The sequence below is a fragment of the Oncorhynchus kisutch genome, linkage group LG21, assembly GCF_002021735.2.
Source record: "Oncorhynchus kisutch isolate 150728-3 linkage group LG21, Okis_V2, whole genome shotgun sequence".
Classification (NCBI taxonomy): domain Eukaryota; kingdom Metazoa; phylum Chordata; class Actinopteri; order Salmoniformes; family Salmonidae; genus Oncorhynchus; species Oncorhynchus kisutch.
This window is the reverse complement of record NC_034194.2, coordinates 45,131,584-45,153,826: the sequence shown is the minus strand read 5'-3', so window position 1 is coordinate 45,153,826 and position 22,243 is coordinate 45,131,584. Positions and strand designations below refer to the sequence as shown.

Genomic DNA, 22,243 nt, shown 5'->3' with positions numbered 1-22,243 from the left:
GTCACGATCCTATTGTCTCGACTAGAGCGCAGATGTGGAGGGAAAAGCGCTCCTCTTCAAATCCAAAACGTACATTATTGACAACAGAATCTGATTTCTTTTTGTATATTGTAGCCAAGGTCCGCTATTCTCGAGTTTCCAAAACGTGATGGGAATTCCTGTTTGGGTTGATTCTTTATAAAACGTCCAGGCACACGAGAGGAGCCATGGTCATCTCCCCAAATAGCGTAATGCCAGCGTGTCACCACGGCTTTACTACCATTATCGGAAAGACATTTCAGGCGTTTACTACCGCGGTATTGGCAGACTATTCCAGCAAAGGCCCCGAAGATAAGTTACTAATTTACGACTCTGTGTGGTGCGTAATTGTTAAAGTAGGTCTAAACGGGAACGATATCAATTGGAGTTGATATAGTCCCAGTCAGCTAGACCAGTATAGTCCCAGTCAGCTAGACCAGTATAGTCCCAGTCAGCTAGACCAGTATAGTCCCAGTCAGCTAGACCAGTATAGTCCCAGTGCAATCACAACTATATGTGGTTCTATAGGCTACTGTTTAAAAAAAATAACGGGCTGGAAATAAATGTGTGTGCATTTGAAAGGGGGGGGGGGGGTCCACATTTTCTCGTAAGAGCAACCACTGGATGTCATGGGTAATATTTTGGGACAATTGTTCATCACGTGATGTCTCTGATGCGTAGTTGTCTAGAATAATGATTATGTCATAGCGCAAGTAGACAGTTTACTGTAGACTTCACCTTTTCCATCTGAACATACACTAGTTTTATTTATTTATTTATTTTTATTTTACCTTTATTTAACCAGGTAGGCAAGTTGAGAACAAGTTCTCATTTACAATTGCGACCTGGCCAAGATAAAGCAAAGCAGTTCGACAGATAAAACGACACAGAGTTACACATGGAGTAAACAAACATACAGTCAATAATGCAGTATAAACAAGTCTATATACAATGTGAGCAAATGAGGTGAGAAGGGAGGTAAAGGCAAAAAAGGCCATGATGGCAAAGTAAATACAATATAGCAAGTAAAATACTGGAATGGTAGTTTTGCAATGACAGTACAGGTGTCACAAATAGACCGGAACCACTAACAAATGTCAGCCGCAACTGTTGAAATGAAACAATTACATTCAATCATTAAAATAATAAAAACGCAAATGTTTTATATTTACATCAATAAGTAGACCACACTAAATTGTAATAGATTAATACAATAGAAGTTCCCGTAAAAAAAAAATAATAATCAAATATTTGGCACGAATAGGCTAAGGCCTGTGACTTTGGGGATCCATGCATAGTTACCAAACTTTTAAAAGCATTATTGGATATCTTGTCATTCTTTCACTACCTTAACAGTACCAGTACACCCATGTTGAATAGCCTATAATGTGAAATACATGTCTATTCAAATTATGTAACGAATTTTGACACCAATATTCCCTCAAGACAATTGTGAGTTAAAAATAACGTAGGCTATACAAGTCCGGGCGAACACTTCCATTTACAACACCCCTAAACCTCACCAAAACAATAGAGATTGGCCTACTGCGCTTAGCTGTGCATAAGTGCGTTTTGGCTATGAGTCCTCAATGTGTAATCGATCCTGTATGAATTTCGTTAGGTATCAGATTCAGATCATGTTGTTGCTAGTTGTTAGGGACAGGCCGTTAGCCAGCCAGGGCCATTCTGGGACGGAGCAAGTGGCGCGTCGTGGCATGCATGGTGGTGGTCCTGCGTGTTGCAGTAGGGGATACTAATCTCATTCCCTACATATCAAATATAAACACAAAATACACGTGAAGATCACAAGTGAGGCAGAGAGAGAGAGAGAGAGAGTCCGCCGGTCTGCACAAGAGAGGGATAGAAGCGGCCCGTTCGGCACGAGGATGGACAGCGCAAGAGACGGAGACTGTTTCGGTATGCGCTCGTGGCCACCGGCGACTGCGAGGGCATGAGCAACGCATTGCATGGAGCTCGCGAATGCTGAAGTTTCTAAACGGTGAAAGTGGAAAGGGAATATTACAATTATAGAGTTATATTATTAGTCTGTATGATGTAAGAAATACATGGCTTAAAATAATAAATATATACTGTAAAATGTTTTTGGGGAAAACTATTTCAGAGGTATATTCCAAATCTAGCACAGATATTAATGACACCTCATTCAAAATTAGGCCTAATAAATATTAAGGTGTAACAAAGCTATAATATTTAATTATTGTTGAACACTAGGCCTAGCTAGGTCTACTACACTACCCATTGATAGACAGCAGATACGCCTAAATGCAGCCTATAGGCCTACTGATCTATTCAAAGGTCAATTAATAATTGGAGATGAAAACAAGTTATTACGACTAAATAGTCAAACAAATAGCAAAATGATTACTCTACAAAAGGGCTCATAAAAACAGGATTTATTCGATTTTTAGTTTAGTTTATAACGGCTGCATATCAACATTAGAAAATTACACCTGCATAACATGTTATAACCCCGTCGTTTCAATGGGCTGTTTTATAGCCCTATTTATTCTATAGACCTATGTGGCCAACATTTAGACTAAGCATTTTCACACACACAACAAAAAATAATGAAATAATACAAAACATACCTTGGGTTGGGAAGATATCTTCGTTTGTACTTTAAAAAAAAAACACTTTCGTTTCCAATTTCCGTTTTCACTCTTTGGACAAGCTCATGATGATAGATTGAAGAGGAGTTGGAACAGCGGAACACACAGCTCGCTCTGCTGCTGTCACCGGGACTGGACTCGTTCTCTGAAGAAGTTCAAACACATGAGTTGGTCTGACTGACTGACATTAGCCTTAGCGAAGATACCAGAACAACAGCGGAAAAAAACAACACTTTTAACTGTAAAATAAACTATAGGACTAATTTAAGCGGCACGTCGGAGCGCTATATGGTGCAATGGACCGTTCACTCTACGAAAGCTCACTAGTTATTTTAACGTTGATATAAAGTTTGTTTGAGTACTTCGATCGGCATTTAAGACCCCTTCTTGAAGAGCGAATGAAGCTGAGCTGTGTTGATCACGGCACACTGCGCATGCGTCCAGCTGCCATGCGTCCACCATTTGGCAAATGTCCAAAGCAGTAATGGGGTACAGGGGGTGGGAGGGGGATACCGAAATGACATTCTTATTAATAGTGTGGCCCAAATGATGTGCCAAGTTTGATCTATCCCTCTCTGAAGTAGAACAGCGTGCTCTCTCCAGTTAATAACGTACATAATACCACAACACTTCAACCGAGCCAAACTACAACAAAACATATTCATTTCTCAATGTAAATCCAGATAATTAGGGATGGGTAGTAAAATGACGCGCTGACCAATGTACTTTTCTATACGTTTGAAAATATGTGCATGAAGTGGACTTTAACATGTCATCCCAAGTTCCCGTTGTACAATTACAACACAATGAACTAATTATACATTTAGAAGCAGGCCTCGGCATGAAGCGTCTTGAGTGTATTATGCTATGGGGGCTTTCCACACAACAAGGCCATCCTAAATACAAGGCCATCGAATACAAGGCCTTTGATGCAGTTGATCATGCTATACTAAGGCAGAGATTGTCGAGTGTAGGTCTTTCGGAGCATGCAGTTGCATGGTTTGCTAACTATCTGTCTGATAGAACTCAGTGCACTCAATTTGACGGGCTTATGTCTGTTAAATTGTCTGTCTGTAATGGTGTGCCCCAAGGCTCTGTACTTGGTCCTCTCTTATTCACTATTTATATAAATGATTTAGACAAAAAATGTCCAAAATGCGCAACTTCATTTTTATGCTGATGATACTGTTATTTACTGGTGTGCCTCGTCTCTTACAAAAGCTTTCCAGAACTTGCAAACTGCTTTTTATACTGTTCAACATACCTTGTGTCAATGGAAGCTTATCCTCTATACTGACAAAACTAAACTAATGGTGTTTTCTAATGCAAGAAATAGACCTCTGAACCTTTCACCTATTACTACCTGTCAGGGCAAGGAGATTGAGGTTGTAACCTCATATACATATCTTGGAATTTTAATTGATGACAGCCTCTCTTTTAAATTGCATCTTCAACAACTTGAAGATGAAATTGGGATTTTATTTTAGGAATACGGCCTGTTATTCTTTTGAAGCCAGAAGGAGGCAAGTATCACCTACATTTATGCCTTTACTAGACTATGGGGATATTTTATATATGAATGCTTCCGCTCATTGTTTGAGATCAATTGACACCCTTTACCATGGCACTTTGAGATTTATTTTAAACTGCAAAACCCTTACGCACCACTGCACTTTGTAGACCAGGGTTGGCTGGCCTTCTCTAGTCTCTCGCAGGCTCAGGCACTGGTATACTTTTATTTACAAAGCCATTTTGGGTTTACTACCTTTTTATTTGTGCATTTTTATTGTTCAGAAATGTGGTGGGTCGTCTCTTCGTTCGCTGGACTTTATCGTGCTAACTGTTCCAAATGTCCAAACTGAATTTGGTAAAAGGGCTTTTATGTCCTCTGCACCATCGTCTTGGAACACCTTACAAAATACTTTTAAACTGGAAGAACTTCTCCCGATTGTTGTTTTTAAATCACTGATGAAGGATTTTGAGGCTGATTCCCTGACCTGTCAATGTTTTTAATGAGCTGTTTTATACTCTTGTGAATTCAATGGTTTTTACTAGATTACTTGTAGTTTTTCATGTTGTCTGTCTGTCATTTTTTTTGTAATGACTTGGTGCTGCCTATCTTGGCCAGGGCGCTCTTGAAAAATATATTTTAATCTCAATGAGCCCTTCCTGGTTAAATAAATGTTAAATAAAAAAAATAAAAAATACAAGGCCATCCTAAATACAAGGCCATCCACACAACAAGGCCATCCTAAAAAAACAAGGCCATCCACACAACAAGGCCATCCTAAAAACAAGGCCATCCCAAATACAAGGCCATTAAATACAAGGCCATCCACACAACAAGGCCATCCACACAACAAGGCCATCCTAAAAACAAGGCCATCCTAAATACAAGGCCATCCTAAAAACAAGGCCATTAAATACAAGGCCATCCTAAATACAAGGCCATCCTAAAAACAAGGCCATCCTAAATACAAGGCCATCCTAAATACAAGGCCATCCTAAATACAAGGTCATCCTAAATACAAGGCCATCCTAAATACAAGGCCATCCTAAATACAAGGCCATCCTAAATACAAGGCCATCCTAAATACAAGGCCATCCTAAATACAAGGCCATCCTAAATACAAGGTCATCCTAAATACAAGGCCATCCTAAAAACAAGGCCATCCATTCTGAACACGTTCAGTCCTGTGCAGCTCCCTCTGTCTTAACATTTACACAAACAGCATAAAAACTCACTTTACCTTTTATGGATTCAAATTTGATCAAAAACAAGGTTTATGGATAAAATAAAACTTACTGGTCAAAGAAATATGTGTGCTTCAGCTGTCAACATTTTGTTATGCCATTTCCTGTTTGAATTCTTGATATCTAATTCTTTAAATACAGTGGGGAGAACAAGTATTTGAACCACTGCAGATTTTGCAGGTTTTCCTACTTACAAAGCATGTAGAGGGCTGTAATTTTTTTATCATAGGTACACTTTAACTGTGATAGACGGAATCTAAAACAAAAATGCATAAAATCACATTGTATGATTTTTAAGTAATTAATTTGCATTTTATTGCATGACATAAGTATTTGACCACCTACCAACGAGTAAGAATTCCGGCTCTCACAGACCTGTTAGTTTTTCTTTAAGAATCCCTCCCGTGTCCAACCTTTTGACTGGTACTGTATATACAGTGCCTTGCGAAAGTATCCGGCCCCCTTGAACTTTGCGACCTTTTGCCACATTTCAGGCTTCAAACATAAAGATATAAAACTGTATTTTTTTGTGAAGAATCAACAAGTGGGACACAATCATGAAGTGGAACGACATTTATTGGATATTTCAAACTTTTTTAACAAATCAAAAACTGAAAAATTGGGCGTGCAAAATTATTCAGCCCCCTTAAGTTAATACTTTGTAGAGCCACCTTTTGCTGCGATTACAGCTGTAAGTCGCTTGGGGTATGTCTCTATCAGTTTTGCACATCGAGAGACTGACATTTTTTCCCATTCCTCCTTGCAAAACAGCTCGAGCTCAGTGAGGTTGGATGGAGAGCATTTGTGAACAGCAGTTTTCAGTTCTTTCCACAGATTCTCGATTGGATTCAGGTCTGGACTTTGACTTGGCCATTCTAACACCTGGATATGTTTATTTTTGAACCATTCCTTTGTAGATTTTGCTTTATGTTTTGGATCATTGTCTTGTTGGAAGACAAATCTCCGTCCCAGTCTCAGGTCTTTTGCAGACTCCATCAGGTTTTCTTCCAGAATGGTCCTGTATTTGGCTCCATCCATCTTCCCATCAATTTTAACCATCTTCCCTGTCCCTGCTGAAGAAAAGCAGGCCCAAACCATGATGCTGCCACCACCATGTTTGACAGTGGGGGTGGTGTGTTCAGGGTGATGAGCTGTGTTGCTTTTACGCCAAACATAACGTTTTGCATTGTTGCCAAAAAGTTCAATTTTGGTTTCATCTGACCAGAGCACATTCTTCCACATGTTTGGTGTGTCTCCCAGGTGGCTTGTGGCAAACTTTAAACAACACTTTTTATGGATATCTTTAAGAAATTGCTTGCTTCTTGCCACTCTTCCATAAAGGCCAGATTTGTGCAATATACGACTGATTGTTGCCCTATGGACAGAGTCTCCCACCTCAGCTGTAGATCTCTGCAGTTCATCCAGAGTGATCACGGGCCTCTTGGCTGCATCTCTGATCAGTCTTCTCCTTGTATGAGCTGAAAGTTTAGAGGGACGGCCAGGTCTTGGTAGATTTGCAGTGGTCTGATACTCCTTCCATTTCAATATTATCGCTTGCACAGTGCTCCTTAAAGCTTGGGAAATCTTTTTGTATCCAAATCCGTCTTTAAACTTCTTCACAACAGTATCTCGGACCTGCCTGGTGTGTTCCTTGTTCTTCATGATGCTCTCTGCGCTTTTAACGGACCTCTGAGACTATCACAGTGCAGGTGCATTTATACGGAGACTTGATTACACACAGGTGGATTGTATTTATCATCATTAGTCATTTAGGTCAACATTGGATCATTCAGAGATCCTCACTGAACTTCTGGAGAGAGTTTGCTGCACTGAAAGTAAAGGGGCTGAATAATTTTGCACGCCCAATTTTTCAGTTTTTGATTTGTTAAAAAAGTTTGAAATATCCAATAAATGTCGTTCCACTTCATGATTGTGTCCCACTTGTTGTTGATTCTTCACAAAAAAATACAGTTTTATAACTTTATGTTTGAAGCCTGAAATGTGGCAAAAGGTCGCAAAGTTCAAGGGGGCCGAATACTTTCGCAAGGCACTGTATATTACACTTGTAAAGTCATTTCCCTCTCATTGTTCCTACGACTGTTGGAAATCAAACACAGCCTATGTTTTATGTCTTTAAGATGGAGTCTTTTAAAACAGTCAAGTTCAACATTTATTTACCACGTACACAGCAGGTTTGAAACAGTACGGTGAAATTCCTACCATCTTTCCCAACAATGCAGTGATGATAATAATAATATGCAGTGATGATAATAATATGCAGTGATGATAATAATATGCAGTGATGATAATAATATACAGTGATGATAATAATATGCAGTGATGATAATAATATGCAGTGATGATAATAATATACAGTGATGATAATAATATGCAGAGATGATAATAATAATATGCAGTGATGATAATAATATGCAGTGATGATAATAATATACAGTGATGATAATAATATACAGTGATGATAATAATATGCAGTGATGATAATAATATACAGTGATGATAATAATATGCAGTGATGATGACAATAATATACAGTGATGATAATAATATGCAGTGATGATAATAATATACAGTGATGATAATAATATGCAGTGATGATAATAATATACAGTGATGATAATAATATGCAGTGATGATAATAATATACAGTGATGATGATAATAATATGCAGTGATGATAATAATATGCAGTGATGATAATAATATACAGTGATGATAATAAAAAGTGAGCATAACTATAGTATGTCAATACTTTGTAGAGCCACCTTTTGCAGCCATTACAGCTGCAAGCCTCTTGGGGTATGTCTCTATAAGCTTGGCACGTCTAGCACACTGGGATTTTTGCCCATTCTTCAAGGCAAAACTGCTTCAGCTCCTTCAAGTTGGATGGGTTCCGCTGGTGTACAGCAATCTTTAAGTCATACCACAGATTCTAAATTGGATTTAGGTCTGGACTTTGACTAGGCCATTCCAAGACATTTCAATGTTTCCCCTTAAACCACTGGAGTGTTGCTTTAGCAGTATGCTTAGGGTCATTGTGCTGCTGGAAGGTGAACCTCTGTCCCAGTCTCAAATATCTTGAAGACTGAAACAGGTTTCCCTCAAGAATTTCCCTGTATTTAGCGCCATCCATCATTCCTTAAATTCTGACCAGTTTCTCAGTCCCTGCCGATGAACAACATACCCACAGCTTGATCCTTCCACCATCATACTTCACTGTGGGGATGGTGTTCTTGGGGTGATGAGAGGTGTTGGGTTTGCGCCAGACATAGCGTTTTCCTTGATGGACAAAAAGCTCAATTTTAGTCTCATCTAACCAGAGTACCTTCTTCCATATGTTTGGGGAGTCTCCCATATGCCTTTTGGCCAACACCAAACGTGTTTGCTTTTTTCTGGCCACTCTTCCGTAAGGCCCTGCTCTGTGGAGTGTATGGCTTATAGTGGTCCTATGGACAGATACTCCAATCTTCGCTGTGGAGCTTTGCAGCTTCTTCAGGGTTATCTTTGGTCACTTTGTTGCCTCTCTGATTAATGCCCTCCTTGCCTGGTCTGTGAGTTTTGGTGAGCCGCCCTCTCTTGACAGGTTTGTTGTGGTGACATGTTCTTTCCATTTTTTAATAATGGATTTAATGGTGCTTTGTGGGGTGTTTAAAGTTTGGGATATTTTTTTATAACCCAACCCTGATATGTACTTCTCCATGACTTTGTCCCTGACCTGTTTGGAGAGCTCCTTGGTCTTCATGGTGCCGCTTGCTTGGTGGTGCCCTTTGCTTAGTGGTGTTGCAGACTCTGAGGCCTTTCAGAACAGGTGTATATATGCTGAGATCATGTGACAGATCATATGACACTTAGATTGCACACAGGTGGACTTTATTTAACTAATATTGTGACTTCTGAAGGTAATTGGTTGCACAAGATCTAATTTAGGGGGGTGAATAGACGCACCACTTTCACGCTGAATTTTTCCCCCATTTAAAAAAAAATTTCACTTCACCAATTTGGACTATTTTTGTGTATGTCCATTATTTGAAATCCAAATTAAAATCATATTAAATTACATTTGTAATGCAACAAAATAGGAAAAATGGCTGCTTTTGCAAGGCATTTTTCACCTTTATTTATCTAGGCATGTCAGTCTAGAACAAATTTTCATTTTCAATGACGGCCTAGCTACAGTTCAGGGGTAGAACGACAGATTTTTACCAGCTCAGGATTTGAAAACCTTCTGGATCTTGAAACCTTCTGGTTACTAGTCCAACGCGCTAACCACTAGGCTACCTGCCGTCCCATTTACAGGTAGATTCTGTATCACGCACCATTTAAAGACTGTTCACACCACGTGGAAGCCATAGGAAAAGGAATCTGGTTGATATCCCTTTAAATGGAGGGAAGGCATGCAATGGAACAGAGAGCTTTCAGAAAAAACAGCACTTCCTGGTTGGATTTTCCTCAGGTTTTCGCCTGCAATATCAGTTCCGTTATACTCACAGACAATATTTTGACAGTTCTGGAAACTTTAGAGTGTTTTATATATGCGTATTCTAGATTCTGGGCCCGAGAAATAGGCAGTTTCATTTGGGTACGTTTTTCATAAAAAAACATCAATATACTGCCCCCTACACTCAACAAGTTGAAACATCTTTCCAACCTACCGATGCCATTCTTCTGTGAGCTGCTCAATGCGACAACCAATTGCCAGATGATGTTCCGCTGAAATTCACACGTGAATATATTTAAAGTGTTTTGAGAGAAAAAAAAGACTGTTACAGTTTTCCCTTCTCTCCTTTACTAATAATGAGCGCACAACTTCCAACAATTTCCCCCACTCTTCCCTACCAGCAAGACAAGGAAATTGGGACAGAATTTGAGGATATTTTTTTCAATGAAAGTAAAGGACAGTATTGTTATGATTAAAGAATTAAAGAATCCCAGGTTTCAATAAGTGATTTATTTTCAAGAAAGGAAAGCTTTTATCAGCTGACTGATAATTATGAGTGTTTTACTCCACCAGTCAAGGTCGAGTAAAAATGTATCCTCCCGAGACAACACCAAGACACTCAATATGTGTCTGGAGACCGGACTAGAGACTCTCGGTCTCAAGTACTACAACACATACAAAGCTCACCCTCCATTTGGCAAATCTGACCCTTTCCTTCTGATTCCTGCTTACAAGCAAAAACTCAAACAGGAAGTACAAGTAACGCGCAAAATATGGAAGTGGTCTGATGAAGCGGATGCTAAGCTACAGGACTGTTGTATGGGTGGAATATGATCCGCGATGTTTACCACATCAGGGCTTCGTACATTTAATTTAATTTATTAACTTTATTTAACTAGGCAAGTCAGATTTACAATGACGGCCTACACTGGCCAAACCCGGACGACGCTGGGCCAATTGTCTGCCTCCCTATGGGACTCCCAATCACAGCCGGTTGTGATACAGCCTGGATTCGATCATACATACATATCCCAACCCGAAGCTATGGATTACAGGCAACATCCACACTGAGCTAAAGGCTAGAGATGCCGCTTTCAAGAAGTGGGATACTAATCCGGACGCTCATAAGAAATCCTGCTTTGACCTCCGACGAACCATAAAACATGGACTTAGATCGAATCCTGCTACACCGTCTCTAACGCTCGTCGGATGTGACGCGTCTTGCAAATTATCACAAACTATGAAGGGAAACCCAGCTGAGAGCTGCCCAGGGACAGGAGCCTACAAGACGAGCTAAATGCCTTCCATGCTCACTTCGAGGCAAGCAATACTGAACCATGCATGAGAGCACCAGCTGTTCTGGATGACTGTGACATCACGCTCTCCGTAGCCGATGTGAGTAAGACCTTTAAACAGGTTAACGTTCACAAGGTCGCAGGGCCAGACGGATTACCAAGACCCGTACTACGAGCATGCGCTGACCGGCTGAAAAAGTGTCTTCACTGACATTTTGTTGCACTGGCTCTCTTGCACTGGTTCTATGCACACTCACCAGACTCTACCCACACACTCACACATAATACACACACACACACACACACACACACTCTCTCTCTCTCTCTCTCTCTGCTGCTACTCTATTTATTATCTATCCTGATTGCCTAGTCACTTTCTGTACTCCCTGTTTATCCAAGACCGCATGACTCCAACACCATCATTAAGTTTGCGGACAACACGACTGTGGTGAGACAGCCTATAGGGAGACGGTGACCTGGCAGTGTGGGGCAACAACCTCTCTTTCAGTGTCAGCAAGACAAAGGAGCTGATCGTGGATTACAGAAAATGGAGGGGTCGAGCCACGCCCCATCACGCCCCCATCCACATCAACGAGGCTGTGGTGAGCAGGGGGGAGAACTTTGAGTCCATCGTGTCAGAATCACAAAGGAATTATCATGGTCCACACACACCAACACAGTCATGAAGAAGGCACGACTATTCCCCCTCTGGAGGCTGAAAAGATTCGTCATGGGCCCTCAGATCCTCAGAAAAGTTCTACAGCTGCACCACTGAGAGCATCTTGATTGACTGCATCATCACTTGGTATGGCAAATGCTTGGCATCTGACCACAAGGCGCTACAGAGGGTAGTGTGTACGACCCAGTACATCACTGGGGCCCAGCTCCCTGCCAACCAGGACCTTCATACCAGGCGGTGTCAGAGGAAGGCCTTAAACTGTCAAAGACTCCAGCCACCCAAGTCATAGACTGTTCTCTCTGCTACCGCACAGCAAGAGGTACCGATGCAACAAGTCTGGAACCAAAAGGACCCTGAACAGCTTCTACCCCCAAGCCATAAGATTGCTAAATAGTTAGTTAAATAGTTAGTTAAATAGTTAGTTAAATTGTTAGTTTAACTAACTGCCTCTGATTGTGAACCATACCAGGCCAAAACATAGAAATACAAACATAGAAATCAAAACATAGAATGCCCATCCCAACTCACACCCTGACCAAACTAAAACAGAGACATAAAAAAGGAACTAGGGTCAGGACGTGACACCGCTGTGGAGGGATTCAGATTGTGGATTTAAAAAGAAAAACATGAATCGTCAGTGTACACTGGCACCTACTTTAACCCATTTTATTAGAGATTCTCCAAAGTTGAAATATACCAGGCGTTTATATATAAACTTCGATCGCACTTTATCAAAAGGCCTTTTTTAAAGTCAGCTATGAATACCAGGCCTGGTTTACCAGATTTCTCATCGTGTTCTATTGTTTCCAGGACTTGTCTTATACTAATCTCCAATGTATCGTCTACGTAAAAACTTTAAAAAACGGTTTGATTAGGATGAATAATACCCTTGTAAATGTAATCCTGTTTGGAGAAACGTCTCATTTTACAGTGAGACTGTGAGAGCTTGTCAAAAGGAGTGCACTTTGTAGGGAATAGGTTGCCATTTGGGACATATCCCACCGTGAGATGGTTGATTTCACAGAGTCATATTCCTGTACACGTTTAATGTTTTGGAGAATAAAGTTGATTCTGATTCTGATTTGACATGAATGAAAAGCCCAAAAAGCTGTGATGGTGGGGATCCTGAAATAGAGAGGCTGTCTGATCCCAAGCCTCTCCCTCGCTAGTTACATACCGTGTGACACACACACACACACTCGTGCGCACGCACACACACGCACGCACACACGCACGCACACACACACACACTCGTGCGCACGCACACACACGCACGCACACACGCACGCACGCACACACACACACACACACACACACACACTCGCACGCGCGCGCGCACACACACACACACACACACACACTCGCACGCACGCACACACACACACACACACACACACACACACACACACACACACACACACACACACACACACACACACACCGTGTGAGAACTTGGCAGGGGCACAAGCTAAAATAAGAAGAAACACACAACAGGATGTTTCCTCACACAGTTACAACGGCAGACCTCGTATGAAATACTATTTGAAAATCATAAAAAATACTTAATCGGTGCTTGATTGAGCCTGTCTGGCTTATTGTACTAATATAATAGTCCCAAAGCTGCAAACGCCGCACATCTGGCACACCAGGCTAAAGCTGAACGTTTTTTAAATACTTCAGATCGTATCGGAACCCAGGTCTGCTATAACGGCAATAACACAACAGGTTCAGAAATGTTGATGTGAATGAAAATACCTTTCTACTTATCTAGTCTCTAATTTATGTTTTTTATTCTTTAGCCTTAAATAACAGGAACAGATTTTAAATGATATTCGGTGAATCCAGGATGTTGGAAGACAGCAGCAGGTGGATTTATTTCTTTTAACCAGCTGTTCCTGACAGGGAGGGAGGGAGGGAGGGAGGGAGGGAGGGGAGAGAGGGAGGGAGGGAGGGGGGGAGGGAGGGAGGGACGGGGAGAGGGAGGGGGGACAGGGAGGGAGGGAGGGAGGGAGGGAGGGAGGGAGGGAGGGAGGGAGGGAGGGAGGGAGGGAGGGAGGGAGGGAGGGAGGGAGGGAGGGAGGGAGGGAGGGAGGGAGGGAGGGAGGAAAGGAAGGAAGGAAGGCAGGGGGGGTGGGAGAGAGAGGTAGGGGGGGTGAAAGAGAGAGGTAGGGGGAGTGAGAGAGAGAGGGAGGGGGAAAGGGAGGGAGGAAAGGAAGGAAGGCAGGGGGAGTGAGGGAGAGATGTAGGGGGAGTGTGAGAGAGAGAGAGAGAGAGAGAGGAGGAGTGAGAGAGAGAGGGAGGGGGGAGAGAGAGAGGGGGGCAGGCGAGATGTTTATTTTGGTGCCCAGTTGCACAGCGACATTTTAGCTGCTGGCGTGGTGCCACTGTAGAAATTCCTGATTTTCTGCACGTTAGCAAGTTAAAGAAGGATACATTCAATCAAAAAACCTCTATATACATAATACTGACAGATTAACAATCAGTACATAATACTGACAGATTAACAATCAGTACATAATACTGACAGATTAACAATCAGTACATAATACTGACAGATTAACAATCAGTACATAATACTGACAGATTAACAATCAGTACATAATACTGACAGATTAACAATCAGTACATAATACTGACAGATTAACAATCAGTACATAATACTGACAGATTAACAATCAGTACATAATACTGACAGATTAACAATCAGTACATAATACTGACAGATTAACAATCAGTACATAATACTGACAGATTAACAATCAGTACATAATATTGACAGATTAACAATCAGTACATAATACTGACAGATTAACAATCAGTACATAATACTGACAGATTAACAATCAGTACATAATACTGACAGATTAACAATCAGTAGATAATACTGACAGATTAACAATCAGTACATAATACTGACAGATTAACAATCAGTACATAATACTGACAGATTAACAATCAGTACATAATACTGACAGATTAACAATCAGTACATAATACTGACAGATTAACAATCAGTACATAATACTGACAGATTAACAATCAGTACATAATACTGACAGATTAACAATCAGTACATAATACTGACAGATTAACAATCAGTACATAATACTGACAGATTAACAATCAGTATTAATAATGCTTGAACCTTCCAGAATGAAATTAAAGAGTAGCTTCTTCATCGATCCTAAAACACAAATAGCCTGTATTACAGTCTCATAACAATAATAATATATATATATAATAATATATAATTAATATATATGATATATAATATATATAGAAATAGATATAATATAATATTTATAACATTTGAATTGAAAAGCAATCTCAAAGTGTTAAAGTTCAACAATAAGATTATAAGGTATTATATAATTGTGATAATATATTATTATATATTATAAGGTCTACTCTTATACACATTAGTGAAATAGAGTTTACTTATCTTACAGGCCTATAATGTAAAACTACTTTGATTTTAAGAGGAAACACTTTATAAATTCAAAACATTGTTTAATTAGACTATTAACTGTTAACTAATTAACTATTATACTGCCGATCTATCTGACCATTCAAATAGTCCTGTTGGGTTATGTTAAGGCTTCTGTGAGAAAACACTATTGTGTGCGTGTGGGAGAGAGGTAGAGAGACAAGAGAGCAGAACAGGGAGGTAGAGAGAGAAGAGAGGTAGAGAGAGAGGTGGATAGAGGTAGAGAGGTAGAGAGAGAGGTAAAGAGAGAGTAAAGAGGTAGAGAGAGCGGTAGAGAGACTAGAGAGGTAGAGGGAGAGTGAGAGAGAGGTAGAGAGAGAGAGAGATAGAGAGTAGAGAGGTAGAGAGAGAGAGAGAGAGAGAGAGAGAGAGAGAGAATAAAGAGGTAGAGAGAGAGGTAGAGAGAGAGTATAGAGGTAGAGAGAGAGGTATAGAGAGAGTGTAGAAAAACACCATGCTACCTGGACCCTGAAAACACCATCCTACCGGGAACCTGAAAACACCATCCAACCTGGAACCTGAAAACACCATCCTACCTGGACCCTGGAAACACCATCCTACACGGAACCTGAAAACACCATCCTACCTGGACCCTGGAAACACCATCCTACTGGGAACCTGAAAACACCATCCTACCTGGACCATGAAAACACCATCCTTACCTGGACCCTGAAAACACCATCCTACTGGGAACCTGAAAACATCATCCTACCTGGACCCTGAAAACACCATCCTACCTGGACCCTGAAAACACCATCCTACCTGGACCCTGAAAACACCATCCTACCTGGAACTGAGTGAGTAATGATTAGTCTGAAGCTACTTCTGAAGCCAAGAAAAAATATATATTACAATGATATATTTTACTTTATAAGGACTGAATGCTAAGTTAAGGCTACCAAGCTTGCAAGGGCAGCACAGACACAACTTCAATTAGCACTGAGGTGTGAAGTGAGAGGTGTCAAAGCCCTTAAGCCCAACAATGGCAGGAGAGTCTCAAAGTTTACCCAACCCAAAAGCAGAGGCCTTTGAATCCACCTCCCGCTGTTCAGAGGTAATTATAGTGCGAAAACACTGGATGTAAAAAATGACAAGGCGGAAAGACGGAAAGAGTACAAAAAGAAGCTCTTCATGGAGAATCCAGAGACACTTTTTGCTGACTATTATAAAAATGGGAACAAAAGCAACCTAATCTTCCACACAGACATGGCACAGTGCTATATTAACTTCTTTGTGATAGGGGGCAGCATTTTCACTTTTGGATGAATAGCGTTCCCAGAATGAACTGCCTCCTACTCAGTCCCAGAGGCAAATATATGCATATTATTATTAGTATTGGATAGAAAACACTCTGAAGTTTCTAAAACTGTTTGAAGGATGTCTGTGAGTATAACAGAACACATATGGCAGGCCAAAATCTGAGAAAAAAACTTAACAGGAAGTGGGAAATCTGAGGTTTGTAGTTTTTGAACTCAACCCTATCGAATACACAGTGGGATATGAGTTGTTTTGTACTTCCTAAGGCTTCCACTAGACGTCAACTGTCTTTAGAACGTTGTTTCAGGCTTCTCATGTGAAGGGGGGCCAGATGGAGTCTGCCAGCAGCCTCGTTCTCAGTCATGCGCATTTCACATGAGAGGTATCTTGCGTTCCATTGCTTTTCTACAGACAATGGAATTCTCCGGTTGGAACATTATTGAACGTTTATGATAAAAACATCCTAAAGATTGATTCTATACTTTCTTTGACAAGTTTCTTCAACCTGTAATATACATTTTTTAACCTTTCTTCTGACTGGACCAGAACACGCTTTTGGATTTGTTTACCAAACGACAGAAGAAGCTATTGGACATAAATGGACATAAATGATGGACATTATCGAACAAAACAAGCATTTATTGTGGAACTACGATTCCTGGGAGTGCATTCTGATGAAGATCATCAAAGGAAAGTGAATATTTATAATGCTATTTATGACTAATGTTGACTACCCAACATGGCGGATATTTCTCTGGCTGGTTTGGGCTCTGAGCACCATTCTCAGGCTATGCTTTATCCATAAAGTTTTGAAATCTGACACAGCGGTTGTATTAAGGAGAAGTGTATCTAAAGTCCCATGCATAACACTTGAATTTTCATCAACATTTATAATGATAATTTCTGTGAATTCATGTGGCTCTCTGCAATATCACTGCATGTTTTGGAACTACTGAACGTAACGCGCCAATGTAAAATAAGATTTTTGGATATAAATATGAACTTTACCGAACAAAACATACATGTATTGTGTAACATAAAGTCATCTGCACCATTTTAAAGATAACATTCTCGTTAATCCAGCCACAGTGTCTGATTTCAAAAAGGCTTCACAGCGAAAACTCCACAAACGATTATTGTTAGGTCACCGCCCACTCACAGAAAAACAGCATTTTTTCCAGCCAAAGAGAGGAGTCACAAAAAGCAGAAATATAGATCAAATTAATCAAAAACCTTTGATGATCTTCATCAGATGACACTCATAGGACTTCATGTTACACAATACATGTATGTTTTGTTCGATAAAGTTCATATTTATATCCAAAAATCTAATTTTACATTGGCGTGTTATGTTCAGTAGTTCCAAAACATGCGGTGATTTTGCAGTGAGCCACATCAATTAACAGAAATACTCATAATAAACTTTGCTAAAAGATACAACTCTAATACATGGAACTTTAGATAAACTTCCTTAATGCAACCGCTGTACGGCACTCAGACACAAAACAGCCGAAGAGATATCCGCCATGTTGTGGAGTCAACATTAGTCAGAAATAGCATTATAAATATTCACATACCTTTGATGATCTTCATCAGAATGCACTCCCAGGAATCCCAGTTCCACGCAAGGTAACTCTCACTTGAACGCGCGTCACGAGCCCAAGGCACTCTGCCAGACACCTGGCTCAATTCCCTCTCATTCCCCCCCTCCTTCACAGTAGAAGCCTCAAATAAGGTTCTAAAGACTGTTGGCATCTAGTGGAAGCCTTAGAAAGTGCACAATTACCCTACAGACACTGTATATTGGAATGGCAATGAGTTGAAAAACTACAAACCTCAGATTTCCCACTTCCTGGTTGGATTTTCCTCAGGTTTTCGCCTGCCATATGAGTTATGTTGTACACACAGACATCATTCAAACAGTTTTGGAAACTTCAGAGTGTTTTCTATCCGATACTACTAATAATATCCATATATTAGCATCTGGGACTGAGTAGCAGGCAGTTTACTCTGGGCACGCTTTTCATCCAAAAGTGAAAATGCTGCCCCCTAGCCCAAACAGGATAAACAAGGGGTACCCGGTAATAACTACACTTTATACAAGTGGTACCAGTACTGAATGAATGTGCAGGGGTACAAGGTAATTGAGGTTGATATGTACATATAACTAGGAATAAAATGACACATAATAAACAGTAGCAGCAGCGTATGTGATGAGTCATAAAGGCTAGTTCAAAAGGGCCAATGCAGATAGTCTGGGTCATTCAAAAGGGTCAATGCAGATAGTCTGGGTCATTCAAAAGGGCCTATGCAGATAGTCTGGGTCGTTCAAAAGGGTCAATGCAGATAGTCTGGGTCGTTCAAAAGGGCCAATGCAGATAGTCTGGGTCGTTCAAAAGGGTCAATGCAGATAGTCTGGGTCGTTCAAAAGGGCCAATGCAGATAGTCTGGGTCGTTCAAAAGGGCCAATGCAGATAGTCTGGGTCATTCAAAGGGCCAATGCAGATAGTCTGGGTCGTTCAAAAGGGCCAATGCAGATAGTCTGGGTCGTTCAAAAGGGCCAATGTAGATAGTCTGGGCCGTCATAGACAGATCTGGCAACCTATAGAGGACATGCTTACTCTTCCCTCAGAGACAGGTCCAGAAAGAGCTGCATTTTCTCCTACAGAACACTAACATTACTACCTGTAGAACAACCAATCAGAACATTACTACCTGTAGAACAACCAATCAGAACATTACTACCTGTAGAACAACCAATCAGAACATTAACATTACTACCTGTAGAACAACCAATCAGAACATTAACATTACTACCTGTAGAACAACCAATCAGAACATTACTACCTGTAGAACAACCAATCAGAACATTACTACCTGTAGAAAAAACAATCAGAACATTAACATTACTACCTGTAGAACAACCAATCAGAACATTACTACCTGTAGAACAACCAATCAGAACATTACTACCTGTAGAAAAAACAATCAGAACATTAACATTACTACCTGTAGAACAACCAATCAGAACATTACTACCTGTAGAACAACCAATCAGAACATTACTACCTGTAGAACAACCAATCAGAACACTAACATTACTACCTGTAGAACAACCAATCAGAACATTAACATTACTACCTGTAGAACAACCAATCAGAACATTACTACCTGTAGAACAACCAATCAGAACACTAACATTACTACCTATAGAAAAACCAATCAGAACATTACTACCTGTAGAACAACCAATCAGAACATTAACATTACTACCTGTAGAACAACCAATCAGAACATTACTACCTGTAGAACAACCAATCAGAACATTAACATTACTACCTATAGAAAAACCAATCAGAACATTACTACCTATAGAAAAACCAATCAGAACATTACTACCTGTAGAAAACCAATCAGAACATTACTACCTGTAGAACAACCAATCAGAACATTACTACCTGTAGAACAACCAATCAGAACATTACTACCTATAGAAAAACCAATCAGAACATTGCTACCTGTAGAACAACCAATCAGAACATAACTACCTATAGAAAAACCAATCAGAACATTACTACCTGTAGAACAACCAATCAGAACATTAACATTACTACCTGTATAACAACCAATCAGAACATGACTACCTGTAGAACAACCAATCAGAACATTAACATTACTACCTGTAGAACAACCAATCAGAACATTACTACCTGTAGAACAACCAATCAGAATATTACTACCTGTAGAACAACCAATCAGAACATTACTACCTGTAGAACAACCAATCAGAATATTAACATTACTACCTGTAGAACAACCAATCAGAACATTACTACCTGTAGAACAACCAATCAGAACATTACTACCTGTAGAACACCCAATCAGAACACTAACATTACTACCTGTAGAACAACTAATCAGAACATTACTACCTGTAGAACAACCAATCAGAACATTAACATTACTACCTGTAGAACAACCAATCAGAACATTAACATTACTACCTGTAGAACAACCAATCAGAACATTAACATTACTACCTGTAGAAAAACCAATCAGAACATTACTACCTATAGAAAAACCAATCAGAACATTACTACCTGTAGAACAACCAATCAGAACATTACTACCTGTAGAAAAACCAATCAGAACATTACTACCTGTAGAACAACCAATCAGAACATTACTACCTGTAGAACAACCAATCAGAACATTACTACCTATAGAAAAACCAATCAGAACATTGCTACCTGTAGAACAACCAATCAGAACATAACTACCTATAGAAAAACCAATCAGAACATTACTACCTGTAGAACAACCAATCAGAACATGAACATTACTACCTGTATAACAACCAATCAGAACACGAACATTACTACCTGTAGAACAACCAATCAGAACATTAACAGTACTACCTGTAGAACAACCAATCAGAACATTACTACCTATAGAACAACCAATCAGAACATTAACATTACTACCTGTATAACAACCAATCAGAACATTAACATTACTACCTGTAGAACAACCAATCAGAACATTACTACCTGTAGAACAACCAATCAGAACATTACTACCTGTAGAACAACCAATCAGAATATTACTACCTGTAGAACAACCAATCAGAACATTACTACCTGTAGAACAACCAATCAGAATATTAACATTACTACCTGTAGAACAACCAATCAGAACATTACTACCTGTAGAACAACCAATCAGAACATTAACATTACTACCTGTAGAACAACCAATCAGAACATTAACATTACTACCTGTAGAACAACCAATCAGAACATTACTACCTGTAGAACAACCAATCAGAACATTAACATTACTACCTGTATAACAACCAATCAGAACATGACTACCTGTAGAAAAACCAATCAGAACATTAACATTACTACCTGTAGAACAACCAATCAGAACATTACTACCTGTAGAACAACCAATCAGAATATTACTACCTGTAGAACAACCAATCAGAACATTACTACCTGTAGAACAACCAATCAGAATATTAACATTACTACCTGTAGAACAACCAATCAGAACATTACTACCTGTAGAACAACCAATCAGAACATTACTACCTGTAGAACACCCAATCAGAACACCAACATTACTACCTGTAGAACAACTAATCAGAACATTACTACCTGTAGAACAACCAATCAGAACATTAACATTACTACCTGTAGAACAACCAATCAGAACATTAACATTACTACCTGTAGAACAACCAATCAGAACATTAACATTACTACCTGTAGAAAAACCAATCAGAACATTACTACCTATAGAAAAACCAATCAGAACATTACTACCTGTAGAACAACCAATCAGAACATTACTACCTGTAGAAAAACCAATCAGAACATTACTACCTGTAGAACAACCAATCAGAACATTACTACCTGTAGAACAACCAATCAGAACATTACTACCTATAGAAAAACCAATCAGAACATTGCTACCTGTAGAACAACCAATCAGAACATAACTACCTATAGAAAAACCAATCAGAACATTACTACCTGTAGAACAACCAATCAGAACATGAACATTACTACCTGTATAACAACCAATCAGAACACGAACATTACTACCTGTAGAACAACCAATCAGAACATTAACAGTACTACCTGTAGAACAACCAATCAGA

The 22,243-nt window shown here is 39.8% G+C and overlaps 1 protein-coding gene across 1 annotated transcript in view; it reads right to left on the bottom strand.

The window, feature by feature from the left end:
• Positions 1-3,059, bottom strand: part of LOC116356214 (eyes absent homolog 4) — a gene marked incomplete in the record, with an annotated part of 107,025 nt that extends 103,966 nt beyond the window's left edge. The window contains 1 exon segment of the mRNA XM_031800731.1: positions 2,628-3,059.
• Positions 3,060-22,243: the final 19,184 nt, after the last annotated feature.